This window comes from Nipponia nippon, unplaced genomic scaffold (assembly GCF_047370975.1).
Source record: "Nipponia nippon isolate SJK-2023a ecotype South Korea unplaced genomic scaffold, ASM4737097v1 scaffold_7, whole genome shotgun sequence".
NCBI lineage: Eukaryota > Metazoa > Chordata > Aves > Pelecaniformes > Threskiornithidae > Nipponia > Nipponia nippon.
In genome coordinates this window covers 13,107,592-13,133,003 of record NW_028262391.1, presented here as the reverse complement: position 1 = coordinate 13,133,003, position 25,412 = coordinate 13,107,592, and the positions used below count along the sequence as shown (strand labels likewise).

Genomic DNA, 25,412 nt, shown 5'->3' with positions numbered 1-25,412 from the left:
TAGTTTCTGAAGAGCACTGAAGATCACCCTTAAGTCTTTTCACTAAATCAAAGAAGAGAAAACTTGAATTTCTGGAGTTTAGGATTAAGTAAAACTTCTTGCCTCCCTATTTTCTCGAAGAGTACCTGAATTTCATGCCTTCCTATACAGAGATTCATTAAAGTGAAGACATGCAGTCTGACAGTATTTCTTTGCTGTTGCACTTAACACCAGAGTTATATGAGGTTATATCTCATCCAAACTTCCTGCACCGGGCTTGATCTCACTTGTGATCTGCTTGATAACCTACAAGTTCACAGCAGCCCAAAGTCAGACCAGCTCAGCCCTCACCAATGGTTGTGTTCACACTAAGGCACGTGCCACCTTTCCCTAAATGACCAATCTTGTATTTGTCCCCAGGTGTTCCTGCTTTATGCAGGCACCCTGACCTCTACCTACTGCCCCATCACCCTCTTGCTGGGACCACTGGTCAAGTGAGAGAGCGTTGGGGGCTCATGGGGACACCCCCCTCACAAGCTCTACCCGGGACAGAGAAATCCTCTGCCTGGTCAGCAGGTGGCGGCAATAAATTGCTGCCAAACCAACCCAGGCCAGTGGCTGGAGAGGAACTTCAAACACATTTCTCTGGGCCTCCAAGGGTACAAAGCTCACCTTCCATAGAAGGTGGGAGAAAGGCAGACACCCCCTCCCCACCCCCCCCCCCCAACATTTGGCAACCACCACATATGAAGAAAAGGGAGATAAGAGCAAGCCACTCAACTTCTAGTCCACAGCCCACAAGCAAATCTACCAAAAGAATAAGGAAGCTCTACTACCCAACTGGTAGCTCTTCCTTAGTGACGTGCAAATACATTTTTGCTGATGCACTAGTGGTAAAGACCTTACTCCTGCAATCACACCTTCAGGGTAAACCTCCCATGAGGAATCACTATAAATGAGAAAAAAAAAACAGGCAAATAAGAGCATCAATCTATTTTGAGAGATGTAAACAGTGTGTATGCAGAGGTGGGGAATAATAAAGCAGCAAATTTATGCTAGAGAAAAAACATCTCAACGTATTCAAACCCTGACCTTGCCAACAGATCCATGACAAGGCAGTACATAGGCAGACTGAAGAGATTTTGAAACTGAGAGCAAGGAAGAGCTGAAGCGTGCCTCAGTTGAACTGCAAGGGCAGAGACAGGTTAAGGGTCTGTAGCCCTCCCATTAATATTGCCTGATTCTTCTATTTCTGAAACACCTGATGAGCAGCAAGCATTCCTCCATCCCTGCTTCAGAGCACAACTGCACCAGTGCTCGTTGCTAGCAAGAAAATTTGCTTTCTGTTGGAATTATTCTCCCATGTCAGCTTGGCATTTATGCCAGGGAGTGCTAGAAACTTTCCCATTTCCTCACCTATTTCATTCTTGTAAATGACAGTAGTTTGTCCACTTACTGTAATGGGATGAAAGGTCCACAATGCGGCACTGTGTAATTACCACCAGAAAAGCATTTTTTTTGTCCATGTGAAGAGGGAGAAGGTAGATAATGTTTTAAAGACAATGGCCTCTTGGGGGGAGGGGGAAAGCCCTAACCAAAACAACATAAATGAGCCTTATTCATCACATCTTATGTTTCTGAATGCAGATTCTGGAAGCAGGTGATGACGGACCACTAGTAAAGCTCTTGCAATGGAAGCCTAACCGGGGGACTTTAATCTTTACATGTAAATATCCACATAACACTTAATGCATTGATGCCAGTCTCCTGCCTGGAGCGGAATACACCTTAAGAAAGAATAACCCCTTCCTCCAAAAAACTCTTCACTGCCTATTGGCTGCCATTCTGAAAGGCTCTGAGCAGCTCCCACGTTTGACACTGCAAAGAGGATGTCCCCCCTCCTGCACTGGAGCCCAGTGAAGGAAGGCAATGAGTGGGGGTGCCTGGGCCAGAGACCCGGCTCTGCCATCAAATTCACAGCCAAGGCTCAAGCTAACCAGTACCGGCTGCATTGTGGCATTCAAACCACAGGCTGCCTTGAGGAGGAGGAAGTTTGCATCAGTAGGAGTCCCCAGAGGCACCCTGCGTGACTCATTCTGAATTCCTCTGAGGGTGCTGGGCAAGTGTGTGATGAAAGCTGAGCTTGGGGGGGCGGGGCAAGAGGGTGTAAAGCTAGTTAATGTGGTGTAGTAGAGAAATAGGACAGAATTTAACACTTCTGGAGCACTGATGATTTACAGGGACGCGAAGAGGAACATTGGCTATAGCTCGTGAGCATGGGCACAGGTGAGGTATCACCATAAATCCTCTGCCCTTTTGCCTGAAAGAGAGACAGGTGGCCACAGTCCAGCCTTCTGTATGCCCAGCCACACACTCAAATATCACCCCAGGCTTAAACCTCTAGATTATTAATGGATTAAGAAAAGACTTTATAAACATACATGAACTATGGACAAGATTCCTGCTCTGAGGACAGGCATGTGCAGAAGGATGAGAAAAGGGTACTCGGATACCACGGGGAAGAGTGATTTCAGCAGATGTCTGGAAGGCACTAGGAGGATAGGATGGATGGATAAGGCTATAAAGATGCCAGGGAGATGGAGAGGGAGTAATGAACAGAAAGCTGGAAAGGGCTACCTATATCACTGGGTACAGTCTCAGCAAAACAGATGACTGTCACAAATGTTTCACCCAAATGAGTCCTCAGAACTTCTACCGGTACAACGAAGCAGACTCGTCCAAAAGCACATCAAAATGACAGCCCAGAAGCACGAAAACAAGTAGAAACAGGAGAAAGAAAACGGCAAAAGACAAAGACTGGATTCATAGGAGTGCAGGCATCCCTTCCTCCAGCAGCTCCTGGACAGCTCATTTCAAAACGATATCACGTTTGCAAGTGACTATCGTAGCCAAACACGCTCTCTGACATCCTCTAAGGGCTGTTTTCAGAGGAAGACAGGCTTTCCTCTGCTCGCCATGCACTAGATGAAACTGTCTGACACAGTTCGCAAGTGCAAATTAGAACCACGCTACTTACCATCAACCCCTTCTTGCAAATTCATATTTGCAAAGAGAGAGTAAACTAGAAACCCCAGGTGCTGATAACGCAGAGTTGTTAAGAGAAACTAGAGTAGGAAGGAGTTAAATTCAGAACCTCATCTACCACAAGCATTATAATACAAAATCTTTTTTTTTTTTAATGGGGAAAGCACAAGAGCCTTGTTTAAACACAGATGGAAGTACCTAAATGTACTGCCTCTTCTACAAATGAATTATCCAGCAGTTCAAATAAAGGTGAACTAATACTGACAAAATCAAGTAAAACTCAATCAATGTGGGAGGAAAAAACCCCCAAAACACTTCTCCTAAAAAAAGTTACCATGTGTAACCATGAGGAGAATCATTTTGCTTGGTAACTCCTGCCCTGTCTTTTTAAACACAGTGAAAGTTTATAAACATTTGCAGGAGTTTCTTGTACCAACCATCATACGAGAAGTCTATGGTGTTGCGATAAACCCATGCTATCGTATGAGTCTGACTGCCAAAGCCGGGTATCTGGATTCAAACCTACCCTGGTGGGGAAACCCAAAATCCTGAGTAACTCTGTGTTTCTTCATTCTGTAGAAATTACTTACACAGATCTTAAATTAAATTCAGTGTATACCTACAACTAAAAAGTCATCACATAGGTACTAGGGATGAAACCTGTTGTTCTACAGAAATTAGCCTATAATACTATACCGTTTGCGGGGTTAAATCTTAAAAAGAGTAACTATAGTCTACCGCAGGAGCATGATTCTATATGATCAGCCGGAACACTTATGAAAAGGACTTTATTCTCCTTTTATTTTGTGCATTTGTAGAGTATTTCCTATAGAATCCCTTCAGTTATTCAGCTTCACAGACTGGATCAAAAATACCAACACAAAGTTTATCACATTCTATTCAATTCTCCAGGCATTTTTCATAAAGGTATAGTTGAATAGCTTTAGCCCTTTAGCTGTCAAATTACCACATATAAAGATACATTACTCCAGCTCAGTGGTTTTCAACCTTTATGCTTGGCAGCCCCCAAAATGTTTTTCAGGAGAGACAAGCTCCTTTACAGAGAGAGTTAATCTACTGACAATAAACATGGGTTTTTAAGTTACCTTTCACTGAATTCTTCTTAGTTACCTTAGGAGTGATCCACGGACCCCCAGCGTTTGCAGAGCACAGGTTGAGAACCACGGCTGTAGCTGGGGCTGCCTTTTTCAAGCATTTCAGTCACTATTTACTCCAGGATAGGAATGAAACAACCCTTCTTCCTCGAAAGGCAGAAACCTGGCAAGTACCAGCGGGCTGAACCCAGGATGCAGCATTCCCAGGGGGCTGCTAGTTCACAGTGCCGGCGCAGCATCTCTCTTCCTAACTCAGCCACTCTTCTGCATGGTCCACCAGCACAAGCTGGACTGACACATGGGGCCAGCTCAGGCATGTGCCAGCTGAAATCTTTTAAGTATCGCCCAGTGGTGGTGGCGGTGGGAGGCCTGGGTGGGAAAGGCAGCGGAGGGTGGAAAATAAACTTGGCTTCTCCTGATGCCGTGGATTAGCATTCACCTCGGCTAGCTGGAGGTGCTTAAAGCTCCCTCTGCGAAATGCATCTCCACGGGGTCATTTATCCCATTCTAATATTGAAGCCTAAAACGGGGGAGATGAATCATCCACTGGGGGAATCTATTTCACTCCACTGAATGTAAAAGAAGCATAAAAACAGCCAAGGCAAGACACTGAATATTTAGACAGCACAAGTTAGTGGAGACAAATTCCACAATAAGCAGGTAATTTTGGCGTGACTGTAAGAAGCACAGATACCTTTCCCTGCGTTAAGTGCACTGCCACTCAAGCTCAGCTAGTGCTGTGCACCAAGGGGATTTCTGAGTGGCAGCAGCTCAGACAATCAGCCAGGACCAGGGTGCAGCCAACGTAAGACTGAGAGGCTGGGCTGCAAAGGCGTGTCCAGCGTATGAAGGGTGGGTGACGTGGGTGGGCTGCCCTTTCCCACCTCCTTTTCCACCTCCGTGCTGAACAGTGGCTCCCGCTGGAACTGGAGCTGCTGCCTTGCCAGGAGCAGTGACTGGGCTGAGCCTCCCTCCTGCCTGAGGTAGGAGATCCCAGCTCCCTCTCAATTTGGGAAGGATAACCCCAGGGAAAAATCAAATACTCTGCTTTGAAACCTGGGCCTTTAGGTACCTGAAAATGCGAACAGGCATTTTACGGGGTTTCCTGATGTGCAGACACATCTAACTCCTGCTGACTTCAAATTCTATATTTGAACAAGCTGCCTTGCCAGTGATAACGTATGGCCAGGTTCCCCTGAACATATCCTCTTCTTCTTTCTGAAATAACATCTGGGTTAAAAAGAGAAATCTGGCCTTTCATTTGGGACTTGCAGATGCCTGGAGTCCTGGTAGAGCTCCAGCTGCGTTGCTGAATGTCCAGAGATACTGGGCAGATGCACTGCCCCCATTCAGCATTCCTGATGCATTTTCAATATAGAGGACTTTCTGGCCTTCTTTATAATGTCCAGATAGTAGGCCAAGCACACTGAGGACACGCCAGTCCCCTTTGCGCTGCTGCTATGTGGTGCACACAGCTCAGCTGCTAACACAGATTTCTTTAGGTGTCAAAATGCCCTTAGAAACTGGTCCAAAATTTTGAAGTCTGGTCCAAAACCTTAAAACCCTCAGCCAAAACACGTTTATAATCAGGTGAAGCATTTTTTTTTTACAGTTTCATCATTCTCTCATTTCTAGTTTACGGCTGACAAGCGAATGTCATGGAGGCATGGGCTGTGCACAGATCAGCAGCCACACTCATACTTCCCAGATGTGTTTATATGGGATTCAGCTTGTTGGCTTGATCACCAGAAGCTATCAAGGTATTCAAATGGATTGCTCCTAGGCATTATACCAAAACAAGAAGAGGAGAAATCTAATAAAGTGTTCATCTCTGGTTCTCAAATGAAGAGAATACCTTACAGATGCCATAATGTGTTACAAGAACACAACTGCTTCTGAGCTTTGATCTGTTTTTCAGCTGCTACCACGGGTGGAAAAGGAGTCAACATAGTTGTTAATGTTTCTGTTCACAACCTCTTTTGTACTCCTTGTGACGGCCCAGCCTGAAACACAAGGCAGAAGAGGGTGCACAAAAGAAAAGGTGATAACAAGTTGACCTCCAATGTTTTACCATGGAAAACAGCCTTTCACAACTGACGCACACAGTTATAGACACACTCCTTGGTTCAACTTTCAGTATGGGTGTCAAGTGTTGTCGGCAATCTGGGTTTCCACTTTCCAACACTCCATTAATTCCAAAAAGTCTGAACACATCTGAAAAGTTTGGTCTCCAACACACAACAGTGTTATGCCTGGGAAGAATTTTGCTTTTCCTTCTCAGTTTCATATTTACTTTTTTATTTGTTTACACCAATACTATCACTACGATGACTACTATGAGCTTTTTTATTTGTTTTTCCCTTTCTGATGAGTGATCATCTGGTATTTATGAGAAGGACTATGTGAGTGACCAGTTTTAAAAGTTGTGCAAGCAATTGACCTAAATACTTCTAGTTCTGGTGGATGGTCAAGGCCCATAATTTTAGCTTAATTCATCAAAAGGGCTAGTTACGATTAAAAGTCTCCTATTTAAGCAATTCCACTCGACCAGTTCAAATGCAGTAGCAAGTTCATCTACAAGAACACTGGATATCAGCACGAGAAATATCTTTGTCCAAAAGCTACAGAAGATGCCAGTCATGAGAAGTTAAATGTTTTCTGACTTCGTCTTGGGATATTTCTGTAATTTCCCACTCTCATCACTAAAATGACAAATTTGAGCCAATCTGGACCTCAGGAACATGCAACGGCAGCCCCCTGCACTGGCTGAATCGGTGGCACATCAACTCAGCAATAAATTATGTAAGGAGCTGTACACCACAGCCCTTTGGTTACATCAAAATGCAGAACTACTGAATACAATCCCGGAACAGAAGACCACAAAAAGGGTAGAGCGGTACCATGTGAAGACAAGTCACTATGTGCATGGAGCAGTGAAACTGAGCTTCTTAAGGAGCACCTTCTCTAAGGCCTAGCAAGGCAGGAATGTCCAAAGCGTTTCCATTCAACAAACTGGGCCCTTCTAACGGGCTGAACAAGTCTCCTTGCTTAATTTAGGCAAAATGTTGCCCTGCCTGACAATGGGGAAGCCCCCACACCCTATAAATAAGAACTTTGGGTAAGCAAAGTATTTTTATGACTTTTGCTATTAGTAAGCTAGTGAAGCTTAAAGTATCATAATTACACTGTCCACAGACTTAAAAACGTTTTTTTCTTCCTTTTATAACTTGCTATTTGTAATGGAAAAGAAGCTCATGTGCATGATAAATATGGGCAGGTTGGAGGGTTATACAGATTATGCCGCTGTCCATAGACGTGTATCATGATTATAAAAAATGGCTTAAAAAGGTATAATGGAAGATGCGTGAGAGAGGGGAAGGAACGTGCACCTGTGAGTGACAGGACGAAATACATGAAGTCTTCTGGAGAAGTCTTCCACAACTTATATGGAAAAGTTACCATTTTCTACTGTGTGTTGAACAACGGATTTAAAGAACAGTCCAAAACCTCTACAAAAGCTTCTCGTTTCCTACTAAATTGCAAAGGAGTTTTAGAGTGTTTATAAAGTATGCAAGCTTTCTTCTTCTATTAATTCTAGGGAACATTAAAAGAGTGTGCATATGCACACATAAAATAGTACGAAATACATATGCACTCAGACACTACTTGGTTTACTTTGTGTTACTTGTTATTTGTTTACGATTCCATTTATTTGCTGCATTGCTTGCATTTATAACCCATTTATCTTTTCAAATTCCAAAACTCTATTAAACCAGATTTAAAAAATTATCCTACCAGAGGGCATAAACATTTTCCAATGTTAGTACTGTCTCTATTTCCTGTGAAAACCATGTGTTTTTATTCTTCTTTTCCCCACATTTTAAAGCCTGCGCGAATAGTAGTACAGAAGAGCAGAAGCATCAGTGAACAATTCCGTGTTCATACAACATCTGCTTTCTTATGGTTCACTTGAGGTCCAGAACCCACTGTCATCCGCCAATATTTTTAGTGGGCTACAAAATGATTCAAGTTAGTAACTTGAGTGGTTAGCAGCAGAGAAAAACTATACAGTCTCACCAAAAAAATAACAGCTCAACCAAAAAGACCTATAAAAGACAGGCAGATGTGACAGAGAGGTTATTTTCCTATTAGGTCCAACGTACACCTTTCCAAAAGGCTGACGAGCTCCAACAACAGGTCAAATTTAACTGTTTTCCCAGATGGCTCCTTCTGGGAAGTGGAGTGGAACGTTCCCTCATTTATCCGTCTGCCTGGGTTATCACCGCTGCCCGAAATACCTTAGTCTTTCCACAATATCGCAGATTCCAAGTATGATGTTGAGAAATCTATCTGATTGGAAAGGTTTTCTTTCACCTGCTGTGGCTTTTTAAATTATTCTGTAGGTATATAAATACATACACCAAGATACATAGAATTTACCCACTGAAACATGTCTAGTCAAAACACCAGGGCAGTACTGTAATAAGTCAGGAAAGTGAAAGAGAGAGCATTAATTTATAGCACAAGAAAAAATGCCATCTGTACCACAGAAATACTCGAGTATAAAACAATACAGAAAGTTAGAATATTTTTAAATTAAGGTATTAACTCAGAATAATCACTGTTTCCTCACTACTTTCCTCTCTTCATAGAGAACATATAATTACATTAAATGAATGGTTACTAAAGTGTTTACTCAAAAGACACATTGATAAAAATTTAGAATCATAACAGTATCACTCTGAAAAGCCTGTGTAAAGCAATGTCAAACCATTGCCTCACCAGGCTTGGTTCTGTTGCAAATGGCATTATAAATTAATCCAGTTTTCCTAAATATGCCTTGAGGAAACAAAACCACAAATAGCCATTGTAAGTTTTAATATTAAAAGCACACACAAAAAAAACGAAGCACAAAATATTCTCTTCATTCTTAACTGGAACGCAAGAGCTGTGTTTTTAACAACTGATATTCCTGAATAGGTTATATAATTAGTCCAAAAATGTCAACTTTTTTTGATGCAGCTTAGTCCCACATACTAGTTTAATACCAGGCTTTCTTCTATGCCACGCTCCTCTCAGCTCAGTTTTCAGAAAAAAGAAAAAGGTTGCTAAACTTCATCAACAACGACCTAATGAGCCCAATTAAGTTATGATTTATAATTTTCCTCACTTACACTGTTCTTAGACCAAAATAACATCCCAAGACATTTGCTCCATGGCTGCTGATTGGGTTAAGGTTATCTCAGTCACAGCTGAAAACCAGAATATTCTTCAATACCTCTTGCTGCCTGAATCAGTTTTTTTTTTTAAAAGTGCCTTATATCAAGCCAGATTCTGATCTCAGTGACACTGGTGCCAGCTTAAGCACGTCTGTGACTCCAGCAGATGTACTCCAAATACGCTGGCTGTTGCAGATTGGGATTTGGCCTACTACTGCCTCTGAATTTGGAGAGTTTTTCTCCCCACTGGGAACAAAGTGAAGGTTTCTATGCAAACTGTAATGAATCCTACAGATCTAACCCCCTCCAGGTAATAATTGCCTAGCTTTGCTTAAAACTCAAAATGTAAGGCAATTCATACTGCTGCAACCTGAATGAAAGCAAATGAAATTTATAATCGAGGCTAAATATTGCCTGCATTGGGCTAAACCTCAGCACCTCCAAGCACCCAGCTCGGCACGTAACGGCAGCAGTGTCGACCAGTCCAGCTCTCAGGCCAGCTGTGCACCCTGAACTGTGCACTTGTCCACAAACACTTTTGCATTAGGAATTAAAAACAAGTGTGCTAATTCAAAACAAACAGACATATCCTCCCTCTCTCCTCACTTCTTTCCTTGTGGTGGATGTATAAATGCATACGGATAGCTACTGGAATTTATAGCCTACCTGATTTTGACATTTTTAACTTCAGAATTTGAAACAGTGACTTTCTAGCCCTGGGGCAGGAGTGCTAAATGCTAAAAACTTTGGGACTAGGGAGTATTAATTTAGTCCTTCTGAGCAGCTTGGCTTCAACAATGTTCTAACAAGGGCTCAATGCTCTCCAAAACTCAGCAGCGGACGCCCAAAAACTGCAAGGAATTTTGGATCCAAACCGGAGTTTTGTGGCTTTCGTTCTTGTTTGTCACAGGTCAAATTAAGTTCCAAACCTGAACTTGAGGGGAGTGGGGAGAATTCAGGTCTGGTTCTGAATTTACGGCGGGATTAAATCGTATTTCATTTCTAGCTTGCACTGCATCTTTTTTTTTATCCTGCGGTTCATGACGTATTTGTATTTAAAAAAAAAAAATTATGCACGGAGCAAGCGTCCTGGCATCACAAGTCATCAATAAATCTCTTTTCCATAACCCACAAGAATTCACTGCAGGACCCAATTGTTAAAACACAAAGCAATGACATTCTATAAGCTTTCAGAAGTATCATTCTAGCCCTTGTGGACTCGCTGAATTCTCTAAATGAGTCACTGGCCTCTCAACGGAATTGTCAAAACTTAGGTTAAGCCAGGTTAATTCCCTCCCCCCTTTAATTTAGAAGTCCAGCTGCAGCGCGTGGCTTTCCAGTGAAAAGATCTAAATGCAGAGCCCATTCACCCCGAACAGGAAATCTCATGGGGCCCAAAGCTCGCCTTTTCCTAAAAGCTAGAGATAAGCCACAGTAACGGGAAAAAAATGTGATTTCCAAAGCCTCATGGGCCATGTGATGTAAAAATCAATATTCCTCCCACATGGCACAAATCATTTTCTGCTGAAGGCCAAAGGACCATAGTTGAAGCTACTATGGTGGGGGAGGGGGAAAGGGCAGCTGTAAGAAATGGGGAATGAGGAGAGCAGACACTTTAATCAGAGCAGGGACAAGGCAGACACCAAAACCAACCCTTCTAACCAAAGCAAGTGAGCAGATGTGGCATTTGGGGTTGGGCTCAGGGCTACAGCTAGGTGGGACATGGAGAGGACATCCCCTCTGCCCAGCATGCTCTCCTCAGTGGGAGGAGAGATGATCATAGAATGCTTTGGGATGGAAGGGACCTTTAAAGGTCATCTAGTCCAACCCCCCTGCAATTGGCAGGGATATCTACAACCAGATCAGGTTGCTCAGAGCCCCGTCCAGCCTGCCCTTGAATGTTTCCAAGGATGGGGCATCTACCACCTCTCTGGGCAACCCGTTCCAGTGTTCCACCACCCTCACCACAAAAAATTTCTTCCTTTTATCTAGTCTGAATCTACCCTCTTTTAGCTTAAAACCATTACCCCTTGTCCTATCACTACTGGCCCTGCTAAAAAGTCTGTCCCCATCTTTCTTATAAGCCCCCTATAAGTATTGAAAGGCCGCAATAAGGTCTCCCTGGAGCCTTCTCTTCTCCAGGCTGAACAACCCCAGCTCTTTCAGCCTTTCCTCATAGCAGAGGTGCTCCAGCCCTCTGATCACTCATTCTCTCTGCCCAAGGCTCCTTGTGACAACTACAGCTCGCAGCACGGCATCCTGCTTTAGTTACCTCGCCTCTGAGTAACCACGCAGTATCAGCTACACTGGAACCCCACAAAGAAAATTTTTGATCATATTCTTCATGAAGGGATAAACTATGCTGAAAGTAGCTCAAGTTTTTGTACTCCCACCCCTACTCTGCTGGAAGATCATGTGAAAAACATCACTGCCTAGTTTGTTAGAAAAAAACCCTAAATACCCAGGCTAAATATTTCATGTCCAGCTTGTTCTTAGGAACAGGTACAACAAACAAAAATCACAGCAGATCATGCCATTCATTTTGATGATCAATACAAATTTAGTTGAAACTGGTAAACATTTTAACCTTCCAACAACACTACAGTTTTCACCACCGAGAATATATTCTAAGGAGGAAAGGTTTTGCCTCAGCTGCAATTAATTCTTTTTTTAATACTAAAAGAAAAACCTACCAGCAATTTTTTTTTTTTTTTTAAATGGAAAAGATTGAAAAGGAAAAAAGGAAAAAAATGAAAAAAAGAAAAAGGAAAACAGGAAGAAGGAAAAGAAAAGATACAGTTTATCCTACCATTACTGCAGAGAAATATTTAATTGAGGATTTTGGTCTTCATTAAAAAAAAGTAGTTTTCAAAATTGAATAAAAAGCTTAAAACATGATAAAACCTAAACAGTCTGATGGAAAATTAAGAAGAACTGAAGTAAGTTTTTTTTTAAGAGAAAATTATTTTAATCTGATCCCATGATATTTTAAACCGCTGGAACTGATAATGCTGAACTCAGCAATAATTCTACTATATTTAGGTTTGTATCTATCAAAGTCCACACGACTTTTCCTTGAGACAGACAGATAGATATATAGGCTGATAGACAGATGGATAGATACATAAAAAGAAAAAGGAAAAATGTCATTAGGAAAGGGAACATTTTCTTGTCTGTTCTTTCAGTATGATTTTTTTTGCATTTCAATTTCCACCTTATTATTTCCTATAAGTAGAAACAGATTTTTCTCTCTTTCAAAAAATTCTTAAACAGAAAACCTCCTTTGACAGTTTCAGCAGCAGATTAATCACTTTTGTAACCCACAAAAAAAAAAGTTTTCTGGAAAGCATAACTGTCTGTAAATGTAAATGACAGAATTACTCTCTCTTATGCTAAGACGCCTACACATTCTCTCACTTCCATGACTCAGCACCAGATAAAAGCTTGTGAGATAATAAGCAGCAAACTTTCCTTTAGAACAATAAAAATGGTTAAAAAAACAACTCTCCCCCCCCCCCCAAAAAAAAAAAAAAAAAAGGAAATCCCCATGGTCTTAAACCAAATTCTGCCAATGGATTCCTCTCCCACTGGAATAAAATACAAATATCCCAAGGACTTCAGAGAGGAGAGGGACCAGGCTTAAGCAGCATCAAAATCAAAACACATGCAAACCCGAGAGGCTTTTGTTTTTCTCCAAATGAGCAAGAACGGGTCTGTTTCAACAAAGAGGAATTTTATTACTGTTCATCCCCTGCCTTGCTCTAATTTGGTAGACAAATGAGTTGAAATTTTGCTCACCTATAATGAAAATTTCCAGGCACTCTAAGGCAACGCACTCATGCCAAAAATCACAGAACCTGTGGGGAAGGGAGGGGAATTTCAGTGGGACTTTCCCTCCTGCACTGTGGTCGTTGTCTGACTTGCGCTCGTTAGAGCCAGAGTAACTTCTCCTTCAGCAAACCAAGTCAGCGGCAGATCCTGCAGACCAAAATATGATTCTTATTTTGGACAAATCTTTGAAAAAAAAAAAAAGACTGAAAAGGAGAGGCTCAGACCTCAGCTAGGCTCTTATGACGCCCCTGAAATGAACAGGCATGGTCATGATGCCAAAATATTACCAGTCAGCTTGCGAATGCTGCGGGAACAGAGACAGCTACCTCCTTTCCATACATTCCTGTCAGCCCCGGCACGCAGGTGAAGTAAACAAAGTGTGGTAATTAAGAGAGGGCTGATTATTTACTTATTAAGCAGAGATGCTGTGGACTTGAGGAGGGAAGGGGTGACTTTCCAAGTCCCAGTACAGTCTGGAGTCCCCCTTTCTGAGTCATGGACATTTCTGCTAAGAGCTTCCACCACCTCATGTGCTGAGTGGGCCACCATGAGTCCGTGTCCCTCGCAGGCAGCTCACTCTACCAGGAACTGAAAATTATCTAGGAAATAAAGCAGCAAAATGCTGCTCCTGCCCGTCACCTCTGGAGGAAGCAGAGTCCAGCCAAAGAGCACCGCAGCCCCTCCTGAACACGCTGCTGCTGGTGGCTTTTACATTTTTTATGCTGGAAATTGAAAATTAATAGTACTAGCCATTAAAGTTTAAATTTAAAGGAAAGCCCCAGGGTAAGGCATCTTGGGCCATGGGTGCGGGATTTCTCGACAGAGGGATGCTTTGAACTGAGCCAGAGGTAGAATCAAACCCTTTGAAATACCTTCATTAATAAAGTGCACCTGCTCTGGCAGGAGGCTGGTGAGCAGAGCCGACATCTCAGCGTGGTGCTGGCGGGGCTGCGGCTGGAGCACACGTGTGTCCCACACAGACCAAGGAGTGGGCAGGAGCATCCCCACCCCGGCTGCTCCCCATCGCTGCATAGGGAGCACCAAGCAAATCGAGCAGCGTTCGGATGCTCTGGCTCAGCTGGCTGCCAGGCAGGTGAAGCACCGCAGCTGACAAATTCAGTGCCTCTTATCTTTATAGAGCAATGTCTTGAAATTTTGGGCAGGGTCCCCCAAGCATCGGATACTTCCCAAAGAGAGCGACCAGGGCTGGGCAACGCATGGGGAGAAGGGCTCCATGCACCCAAACACCATCCCTTGTCCCCATCGTTCCCAAGGAAAAGACCTGTAAGCTCTAGATGAGAATTCGCAGGCCCAGAAAAAGACAGCACTGGCCTGTTTGCATTCGTGTCTCAAAACCATGCTCTTTATTTCACAAATAACAGATTTCCACGTCCAAACCCGACTCAAAGCAGGTGTAGCTCCAGTGGTTTCTGTGCAGGCACATCTGCTCACACTTCAGGGCAAACGCCAAACTATTTATTGCTACTTAAAATTTATTGCATTTTTAGTCCTCCATCCCGAAACTGCTTTTGTTCAAAAATTCCTTTTAAATCCTTCTATGCTGACTGAATAAATCAAATCTGACAATTAAAACGGTAAATTGTTCAGAACCTCAGAGTTTCCACCTGAGGATCTCCAAACACTTTTGGAACTTAAACGTACTTAATCACTCCCATGCCCCTTGCAAAAAGGAAAAAAAAAAAAAATAAAGCATCCTTTTTAATTCTCTCTTCACAGATGAAAAACGGAGGTCCTGGGAGTCCAAAACAGCCCGCTAGGAAGCCGCCTGCCCCAAAGACTGCTTATCCAGTAAATCAGCTGGGAAGGGAAGCCAGGAGTTTCAGCAACTCTCAGTCCTCTTGTTCTCACCACTTCATCAAACAACAGGCACAGCTATGTGATCATGCAGTTGTCAGTGTTTTCCCTCAAGGGGGCTGGACAGAAGATGCTGAAAGCATTTGATCCACATGGTATTAAAGGCTAGCACTGAATGTTATTGTTCAATGATGAAAATTCAGGCATAAATAACTGACTTGTTTCGAATGAGTAAAAGGATGTCTGTGTTTGCAGGAAACTCACAAGAGGGAGTAAAGAACCAGGGTGTTCCTTTTCTCTTATTATTACCCTTTTTATTTCTTTTGTAGCGGTGTCTGGAAATAAACCATCAGACAGAGGAGCTGCTCCCGCTGCTGCTGTGGCAGATGGCAAGCAGGGCTCGAGACCGGGGCTCTGCTTCGGCAGGGCTGCGTGGGGAATTCTGCAGCGGGAGGAAACAAGGCGAAATGTGCAGGCTGCCGTCTGCATTCAGATAAAGCTCTGTCTGTTGCTAGCAGCACAAGTTGTTCTGAAAACAAGAGTCAATCATCTGTAGCCTTATTTCTGTACATTTCCTGCAGGGGTCTCATGAAATAAATGAGAATAAATGTAAGGGCGAGAGTTCCTATTAGGAGCAGCCTCGTCAGCATCACCCAGCCAAGCATTTACGTCATCAGCATGCTAATTTAATCAGACCTGAGCAGTGATGCTATAAGTGGATTACCATCCCAGCTAGTGTGGTTACCGAGGTAACTCAGCCCTTTGTGCCACAGATACAATCGGCTTAATGATAATAAAAACCTCAGCACAAATGAAACAGAAGGAAAAGTCTGACAGGGCTGACGCATACACGACCCTTTCTCTCCTCTTCCCCCTCCCCTTCCCCAACCTCAGCCGCTTACTGCAATAAAATTAAGTGCTGCTGTGATCTGTATGCACAGCATTCCCATAGGGAACACACAAGTAAATAAAACCCGCGGAAATAATTAATACGGGCCAACAACTAATGCCGTCAGCACTACTTAGTCATTCCACCAACCCTGAATGGAAGAGGGACACACAGACAGAAATGCCGCACAGGCAGACTCCAAAGAGCCTGCAAAGGGCTTCAGAGAAATAGTTGCTCACTGCCATGCAGCATTAATTATACCAATGGAGTGCTTGGGCCAAGAGCCGACTGCAACAGTGGGTTTAGTCACTGCCCAACCCTGCCAGGAGGGGGGCATTTCCACATCAACTCCTGCTCATCCCAAACTGGAGGTGACCCAAAAGTGGGCAGCCCAAGGGCCAGGCAGAAACTCAACTGCAGTGTCACCAACCCAGAAGCGGAGGTGACTTGGTCCTTTGCAGGGAGGGCTGAAATGGGGCTCTGGGCTTTCCTGAGTTCAGACAGCTCTGCAAAGCCAGCAGCCTACTCACCTCCCAGCTTAGCCTGGGAAAGGACATCCCTTGCAAAGCGCTAGCCTCGATGGGCTAAAAGGCAGTGATATCCCTGCCTTAAAATGGACGGAAGATCATACTCTTCAACTCCTCTAGCTCTTTGCCCGACTGAGTACAAAGCTCCCTGTGGATGCTGAATGCCACACATTTTCCTACTCAGATGCCAAAGACTAAATTTCCTATAGCTTTCAAGATCTGATTTTCTTTTCCTCCTACCCAAAATCTCAGCAGCTATGAGCTCAAACACCAGCATCTAAGTGCCCACCTGCCAGAGCAGCTCAGGCATTTCATCTGCCGTTACTGCAAGTCACCACCTCCTCGCCTCATCTGAGAACACCAAACGCTACAACTGAATCAGGAGCAGGAGTGCGCACCGTAACCTCGGGCTCATCAGGCTCCTGGGGGGTATTGCTCCAGTCCAGGCAGGATCTTAAGGAATTAGCATGAGGCCAATAACTTTTGATGGATTCACCAAGAGCGCAATGAATTCTCCATTGCCTGTCACATAAACACATGCATCAGTCTTGTTGCTTTGTAAGTGCCAAAATGCAGCTCCTGCAGCCCTTGGAAAAAATCCACAGAGACTTCCCAACATTTACAACTGGACACGTATAGAAACGGCTGTGCCCTTGCCTTCATTTCACAGATCAAAGCTCTGTGTGTTTTGGTGGTGAGATTGCATGAGGGCAGCTCATTCCACCTATGGGAGACTGTCTCAGCAAGCCAACCCAGCACTTTTTCACCAAGCAGAGGTACCCAAGCGTCTGGACCCAAAACAAGCATTAGCGAGATCTGCTCTTCCAGAAGAGAAAGCCCTTTCTGAAGTGGCAGAACACCGGCAAAGCCAAAGCTGCTTCTGTGCACTGTTGCATGTCCCTGCAATAATAGCAGATTTGTCTATAGAACAGACGCATTCAGACTCATCTCTTGGGAAATCTCACTAAATACTTTCTCACTCCTCCACCACGCAGAAGAGCACCAATCCTCCCGGGAAATTTATTACATACTTCTGGAGAAATAGTTAAATAGTTCCTTTAGGAGCCCTTTTAAATCAGATTACAGGAGTACACTTTTCCCTGGAAGGGAGAGAATCCTATGCAAATGACACCAAATTACTATGAGAAGTTACGCTCTTGGCTGGAAACACCTGACTGGCTGAAAGCACGGAGTTGTGTGTCCTGATCTAACCATGCCCTCACGGCAGCCAGGCAGGTGAGCCACGAGTAGCTCCAGGAAAGGAGGTTGGGGGGATAAAAATCCTCAAACCAAAAGGCAGACAGCAGAGCACCAGAAAGCACAGCTCTGGAAATGGCGCGACTGTTGATGTGAAAAGGAAGCCATCACCTTTGCTTCAATTTAAAAGTCATCGTGACAGCTTGAGAGATTGTAACATTTAAGTGACACAGCGACAGCTTGATCCAGTCCAACAATCGCAATTCGCAGACATGCTCTAAACACAAACCCTGCTTCCCTGGGTGCAAAGCAGCTGCTCACTTGGGAAAGGCACGTATCAAAGAGGGAGGATGCAATATCAGAAATGCTCTTCCAGGATGGTCACTCGGCCAGTTATTCTGCATATACCGCGCTTGTGAGACTGGACCCTGGGCCTCTCCCCATCCTTGTGGCACAGAAAGGATCTGAGCAAAGACTGATGGATGGAAAGAAAAGGAGAAGAATTGGCATCGATGTTGAGTGTTCCATTAGTTTCAATGGGAGCTACAGGTGTGCACCACTTCAGGGAAAGCCCTTAAATAGCTTCGCTACCACAATCAAGTGAAAACTGAACCATGCAGCCTCCCTTTTGCCCCTTAGACCGTGCTCCTCCTGCCAGCCAGGTGGGCCCTGAGGTGGTTACAGCAATGCAGGGCAATGCAGAAGTGCCCCATCCAGCTGCAGGTGTCCCAGCCACATTAAAAAGAGAATTAGGTGTTAATTAAAATTTACAGTACACTTCTAACCTCTTTATACTTAGGGGCTTGTTCTCTTAGCCATGAAGTTATATTAGGTATGCTGGGCCTAATAATGGCTCTTTTGGGGTTTTTTTGCCTGCCCAACGTCCTGCTTATTCAATTTAGTGCTGTGGAGTGATGCCAGAGTAACAACTCCAGGTACCTGTGTCTTCCTCGGCAGATGCAGAACAGCCAGCACTGGCATTTCTTTCCCTGAGGCGGCTTCTTTTAGGTCCCTACAGCATCTGGGAGAGATTGCTCTGAGCCGCTCTGGAGAGGACTTCTCAACACAGTAGGTTTTCTGGCCTTTTGCAAGTAGGTCCTAACCCTGGGCACCAGTTAAATCAATGATGAAAAAGGAAAATACTGGAGAATTTGTCCATGAAAAAAGAGTCACCAGGCCAAATACTTATTTCACCCCTTACAAGTGTAATGCTAAAGTACTGCTGTGCCCCTTCCTGCTGCCCAAAGGCCTTGTCATCCACAGTCAACATCACAAGAATGATTTTGTTATTTTCATTATTAACATGACTTTTTCAGTGACCCACAAAGGTAGAGCAGCACAACACACGCTTGCCAACTGCCATCACTCCACATATAGTCTAATGCCTTTAAAAAACAGGTCTGCTCTCTGTAACCAAGCTTATTTCACTGTTTCAGGTTGTCTCAAAACCAAATAAATAAATAAAAAGCTGAAATATTTTTGCAGCTGTTCAGCTTCCTAAAGGCATATCATATACTTAAGAAACATTAAGACAGTGACCAGCTTGAACAGAGAAACCACTGGCTACAGAGCTCACGAGCTTTGGAACATCTGCTCTGCTTTGCAAGTCCCTCGGATTGCAATGGAAGCCAGAATATGAAACCTTCGGTAATGGCTCATTTCCAAGCCTTTATGGACAGATCAGTGGCAGGGCACTGAATTATTCTTAGAGAGAAAGCAGGTCATCCCCAGCTGTTTGCTGTGCACAAAGGCGGTCAATGACTGCAGGGCAGCCGGAGACTTGCAGATCTGCCAGGGGAGGCCACGTGCTGCCCCTGGCTGAGTGCACCTGAGACTTCAGCTCCCTCAGGGAATGGGAACTGGTCAAAGGCAACCCCTGATGATGTAGTATGGCCTCGCTTTTCTTAAGCAAATCTCACAGGCTGAAAAGGACCTCAGGAGGCTGCTCAGCTCAGTCCTCTCCCATAAGGTAGGACTGACCCTGCCTAAACTGTTCCTGACAGAAGTTTGCACAACCTGACCTGAAGCTCCTCCAGTAATCGAGGACCTACCGTTTCTCCATGCCATCTTTTTCTGGGGTTACCTATCCCATCTATAGCAGTTTTACCCTAATGGCTAATCTAAATCTCTTCAGCTGGATTTTAAGGCCCAGACATTGCGCTTTCCAAAGTAGATGTGCAGAACCTTTCATTCCCCTTTTCTTTGCAGCTGGAAGCAGACAGACCCTGAACAATTAGAAGGCAAGAACACCCCCAGGGAAGAGGTTATTTACATAAACAGGATCACAATGTGCATGTGTTTATATATTTATTACTTATTAAAAAAATACCGCAATCTCTTTTCTTTTGTAATTAAAACACACAGTTTGCCCTGCTGCACAATTGCTAAGCAGATTTAAAATGGGGACTTCAGTAGCTATTTTATGGCTAATCAAATGAGTAAATATAATGATCTGCTCCAATTCCCATTCTGATTACACAGTGTAGCTATTTCATTCCCTCAATAAGATCCTTGCACCCAAAAAGAACAGTTTAACGAGCTTAAGAGCAGAATGTTAGGCTCAATTTCTCTAAAGGGTAATAGAGTGGGAGTGTCTGTATAATTAGCTTTGTTGGGCTCCCTCCCTCACTTTACAATACTTTCCATACAGAGCTTTCACTGTCTCTACAGGTCCCCATGTTAAAGCAGCAAAATAATGCAGAGCACATTAGATTCATACTGGTTGCACAGAGGAGTTTCGGAAGACACAAAAAGAGCTGGAGAAGTGCTAGTTCTTTCAGCCCAAAAGGGCTCAAGTTTTAATTTAGCTTTAGCAATGAAAGCACACATGTTCATGTACATATCTTATTCATCTCTAATGTATTGAGCTCTTAGATGTTTCTGAAAGTCAAGATCTGCCAGACTACTAACAAACTGATCAAATCATAACATAAATCACTAAAGTACACTCAACATTTTCTTCTCTGCATAGAACTTGAAATTAAATTAACAGCATACAATCTACAATGCGAAACATTAGCTAACACATTTGGAAGAGTCTGATGCTGAATTCCCGTATAGAAAATAAAAGTATTTGATATACTCATTTTTCACTGTAAGAGACAATTTTTTACATAAACTGGCAAAACCATAATATTTTGTGCTTTCAGAAGAATTTTCAGCTGAAGATCTGAAAAACCTTTCTGAAGTCAGACAGCCAGGTGGGATATGTGATTATTACAATCTCTGGTTTACAGATGGGAAACTTAATGCTAGAACGGTTCAAAAATCTTACTGAAAATACAGGGGATATGTCAGAGATCTGGGAGGAAAGGGAAAACAGCAGATCCCATTTGGTTCCAAAGTACCATGGCTGCATCAGACCTCTCCCAGATCACTCATATCTCTCCTATTACTTTGTAATTGTGAGCATCAAAGTGCCCATGGATACTGTCTTTGGAAACTATCATGCAAAAACCTTGACAAAGAGGTCAAAATCTAGTCAAATTGTTTAATCCTGCAATGACTGGAAAAAAAAATTGAAAAAACAGGGCACTAGGGAAGTTACTCTGAAAAGAAAGTCCCACAGCTGAATCACAGGCTTCACCTCTAACATACAAAATCCACAGTTAATCCATTGCTTCAGAGTAAGTCAATAGCAAATAACAAAGGGAATAACACAGGTCCAGGAGCCACTTCCATTTTTTTGGCAAACTCACCAGTTTGCAGTTAGACAGTAATACCTGATCAGAAACAAATGGATACTGCACTTAAATTTTTCAAATTCCTCTGAAACAACTAAGCATACCAGGAACCTTCAGCCTTGAAAAGGGACAGCTAAAACTCTGAGCGGTACAAACAGGAGGAATGATTGTTCTGTCTCTTCCAGTGCTAGGAAGAAGCAACATGAAACCACCCTAGTGGGAGGCAAATGGAGAACATAAAGAAGGTGGGTCTGCCCCACCTCCATGGGACTCCTTTGCCATGGAATGCTTTAAATTCCAGAGATTTACATGAGTTCATAAAGCAATTGGATGATCTGATGGAGGAAAAATCCCTGACTATTATGGAAGACATTAATTTTATCAAGCCAATCTCTGTGAACAGCAAATTCTTAGATAAAGGGAAATATTCTGGGGCAGTATTGCTATGAAGTTGCACTACTCTTGTCTTCTTCCTTTGGTATTTACTGGGAAGGACACTGAGCTGGAGTGACTATTCATCTGATGCAGGATGGACAATCTTAGGTTCTTAATTTCAGGCCTATATACACTGACACTTGACAGAAAGATACTGAAAAGCCAAGGCTTAAATTCCAATTTCTGATCCAGGCAGGTTCTTTTTCTAGAAACCATATTTGTGCTACTTCTGTCTTAAAAAAAAACAAACACAAAAAACAGCAGTAGACCAACACTATAGTGATAGGAAATGGAACAAAACATACTTGACTGAGTGCACTCAAGATGTGACTTCCCTCCAAGCTCAGTTGCAGACTACAAGGCCTTACAGCATTACAAAAGCATTTATCCGAGTCCAGGAAGCAGGATACCAATGCTTTCATCAAATGAGCCAAGCCAGAGCTGAAGCTGGATCTTCACAACAGCCAGCATTTAAGCATTTAAGATGCTCAAGAAAACTTGGCAGGTAAATAAGATATTAAAAATTCCCCAGGGGATAGTCTTTCAACAGAGTGAAACTGCAGTCTCTTCTGCATGTGAGAAGTCAAATTAATGGAGGGCCAGTTAACAGCATGTGATGGAGCTAGTGCTGGATGCACTGGTACGTCCACACATAATGCATCTCCAAGGAAGAGGGCACTCCTAAGCACAAAGCTTCACTGCCTCCCTTATACTGTACTGCACTTGTGTGCAGGAAAACTTCCCAGCTGTTAGGCACAGCATCCCACTTGGGAAGCCAGTTCAAGCATCTTTGCAGAACAAGAGGATTTCCTTCACATTTCCTTGAGTAGTCAGCTTACAGCTCCTCAGAGGTGTATTAGCAGATTGAGGGATCTGGTTTGGATGTATAGGGAGTTCTTAAGCTGTTCAAGCAGAGAACGGCTTGAAAATGGAGAACGGCACCTTGGTAAGTATGTCAAAGACAGACACCTGCTTTGGTGTTGGCTGTGCCAGTTTAGCCACACAGAAAAGTGAAACAGCTGCACAAATTTGCAAGGTTGTGCTCAACATAAGCCTTGAAGAGAGACAATTTATCCCAATCCACCCATGCTGCAGTCACAGAAGAGTGAAGAGAAGAAAGCCCCAGAGGTCCAGATGCAACTACTACAGGTCACAAATAGCACAACATTACCTACGCATCCTCGCTGCACCAGGTACTAAACACTCACCCAAACACCTTACACTGAGCAGGCGGGCAAAGAAATGGGTTTATCCCTATTTAAGAGAAGGAGAAGCGCAGCCCAGAGACACAAGATGGTTCAGCCAAGGTTACACAACAGCAGGTGAGAGGTCTTGGAGTCTCAGGCACACATCTACAACACAGGTCTGAGAAGAACTCACCTCCTTCTCAGGTTCAGGGTGGGACTACGTTAAAAGAAAGTCCACATTAGTGATAGATGCTTCAGACTGAGTATTTCCTTCCTCCTCCCTCTTTCAGTATAGCCTTACTATCTTTAGCAAGCTTAGAGGAAACAATTAGAAAAGCTGATGCCAAATAGTCCAACCTGCCCTTTCTCAGGGCCAAAGACCCAAATTCCTACCTGGCAAAGCTCTGACCGACATATCAGAGTCCTGCAGAGTGCAGCAAGGAAAGCCCCTTCAGGGCTCAAGCTGCTGCTTTACAACAAGAGACATTTTTAGCCTATAATTTTCTCTCTTCCATCTTTCCCCATTGCTTGAAATTAAAATAAACATGGACGAGGGCCTAGGATTTTATCTGTCACATATTGCTATCATTAAACACACTTGAAACGAGTGGGTTTAGTTCAAATAAAACTGCCTCTTCCCTCTCCGTTTCTCAGCTCAACAAACATAAAATAGGAAACTGCACTCCAATACATTCAGAAGCAATACACATTACATCATGAGTAGATGATCCATCTGGCAGGCTGACATGGTAATAAGTTTGCTTAATTGTCAGGTAAGGCATATTACAGACGCAGTCTGTCAGTCCTTTTATTACAGCTTTGTACTGGGGAATTTCAACCACCTTGTACTCTGTAGGTATAGACATGGTATGGGCAGTGAATGCATCCACATGGTAGGAGTGCACACGCATGGGCACATATATGAAGCATCACTCAGAACAAGGAGATTAAATTAAGCAAGGAAATGCTCAAGTCAAATAGCTCTTAGCAGCTGTATATGTTTCAGTCTGGAACAATCACCCAAAGAAAGCAATGAGATATTTACATTTAATTTATTTGAAACTGGGCTGGGGAAAGCACTGATTATAGGGGATAATCCAGCACTGGCTCATAAGCGAAAGAGCCAGAGATCCTCATATGTTCCCTCCATTTATACTCTCTAAGCGATCAGCCCATCATTTCGGTTTTGGCTCCATACAGTTCCTATGCAGTCTCCTGAGATTGTCCACATATCCTCCTGAGAAATCACTGAGTACACTCAGCAAATGATCGAATTTGTCAAATGGTTGTTTTGCCTTTAAAAAGCCCACAAAACAAAACAAAAACCCCCCTTTTTCCTCCTTTGCCTTTGTGCCTTACCTCATCTCCTTCTCTACGTTAGTGAGCTCTATTCTGAAATGATTTTATTTACAGGAAGACTTTAAGGTGTTCTAAAATACAATGTGCAGGAAAGATGCCAAATATAAATTGTATTCTCTAGACCTGCATGCATTTGTGATTTTACATGAGCACGCACACATATGTTCAATATAGAAACAGCAGGTGTTCTCTAAAGTTGTATTGCCATTAGTTAGAAATGACCACATTACTCAACAGTGTCAAAGCTGAGTCTTGTCAAAGGCAAGTCTTGCCAAAAAGCTAAAAAGCCTGTTGATTTGCAGTGTTATACAGGCCTGGTTTAGGGGGCTGGCTCTTCCAGATACCTCCAAAACCTAACAGTGATCTACATTTACCCTAAAGAAGCACTTAATGATTGCATCCTCTGCGTGGTATCTCCCTGGCTTTTCGCGCAAAGTGGACAGTGCTGTCTTGAGCACAGTAGCAGCTCTCTGTCACTGGGGCCTCTTAAAACACCATGACCTTCATGGCCACCCTGCTCCACAGCCAGATCCCCTGTCTTGCACTTTGGACATTAGCTGCTGATGCAGACTCCAGTCAAAATGTTTCCAGAAAAAGATTAAATAGAGTTCAATACAATATCTGTACTATCTCCCTGATGAACTATACAGTGCTCAAAAAATCCCAGCTGAACAACAGTGGCTTATCCATCACTTTTTAAGACTCCAAAATGGTCTTAACTGCACAGATATCTCATGTAATGCACAGTTAGTCTTTCTGCAAACCAGCACAGTAATCAACCCCGACACCTTCTCTTCCTCTCTTGATCATCACAGCTTGAAACTGCATGTGCATCCCAGCTTTCTGGCGGATAGAAACAGAACTGTGCCTCCCATCTTTCTTGAATTCTCCTTGGATCACGAGTTAATGGTTTTGGAAGAGGGAATCAAAATTGCCTGAGCCCCCAAGATGACTGGAGTGATTGCTGGTATGCAAGATGGCAATTCTTCATGGCTCTGAGCTTCTCAGGACAGCAACGGGCTCTCATCGACTTCTTACAAATCACACCAGAGAGGGTAACATACCTAGTCTCTCATCAACCCAAAGATAAAGAACAGTGCTACTTATGACAAGCTAGCAAGGTCTCTGACC

At 43.4% G+C, this 25,412-nt stretch overlaps 1 protein-coding gene across 11 annotated transcripts in view; it reads right to left on the bottom strand.

The window, feature by feature from the left end:
• LPP (LIM domain containing preferred translocation partner in lipoma) overlaps window positions 1-25,412 on the bottom strand; it is a 353,105-nt gene that overhangs the window by 132,690 nt on the left and 195,003 nt on the right. The gene's annotated exons all lie outside the window — the stretch shown is intronic.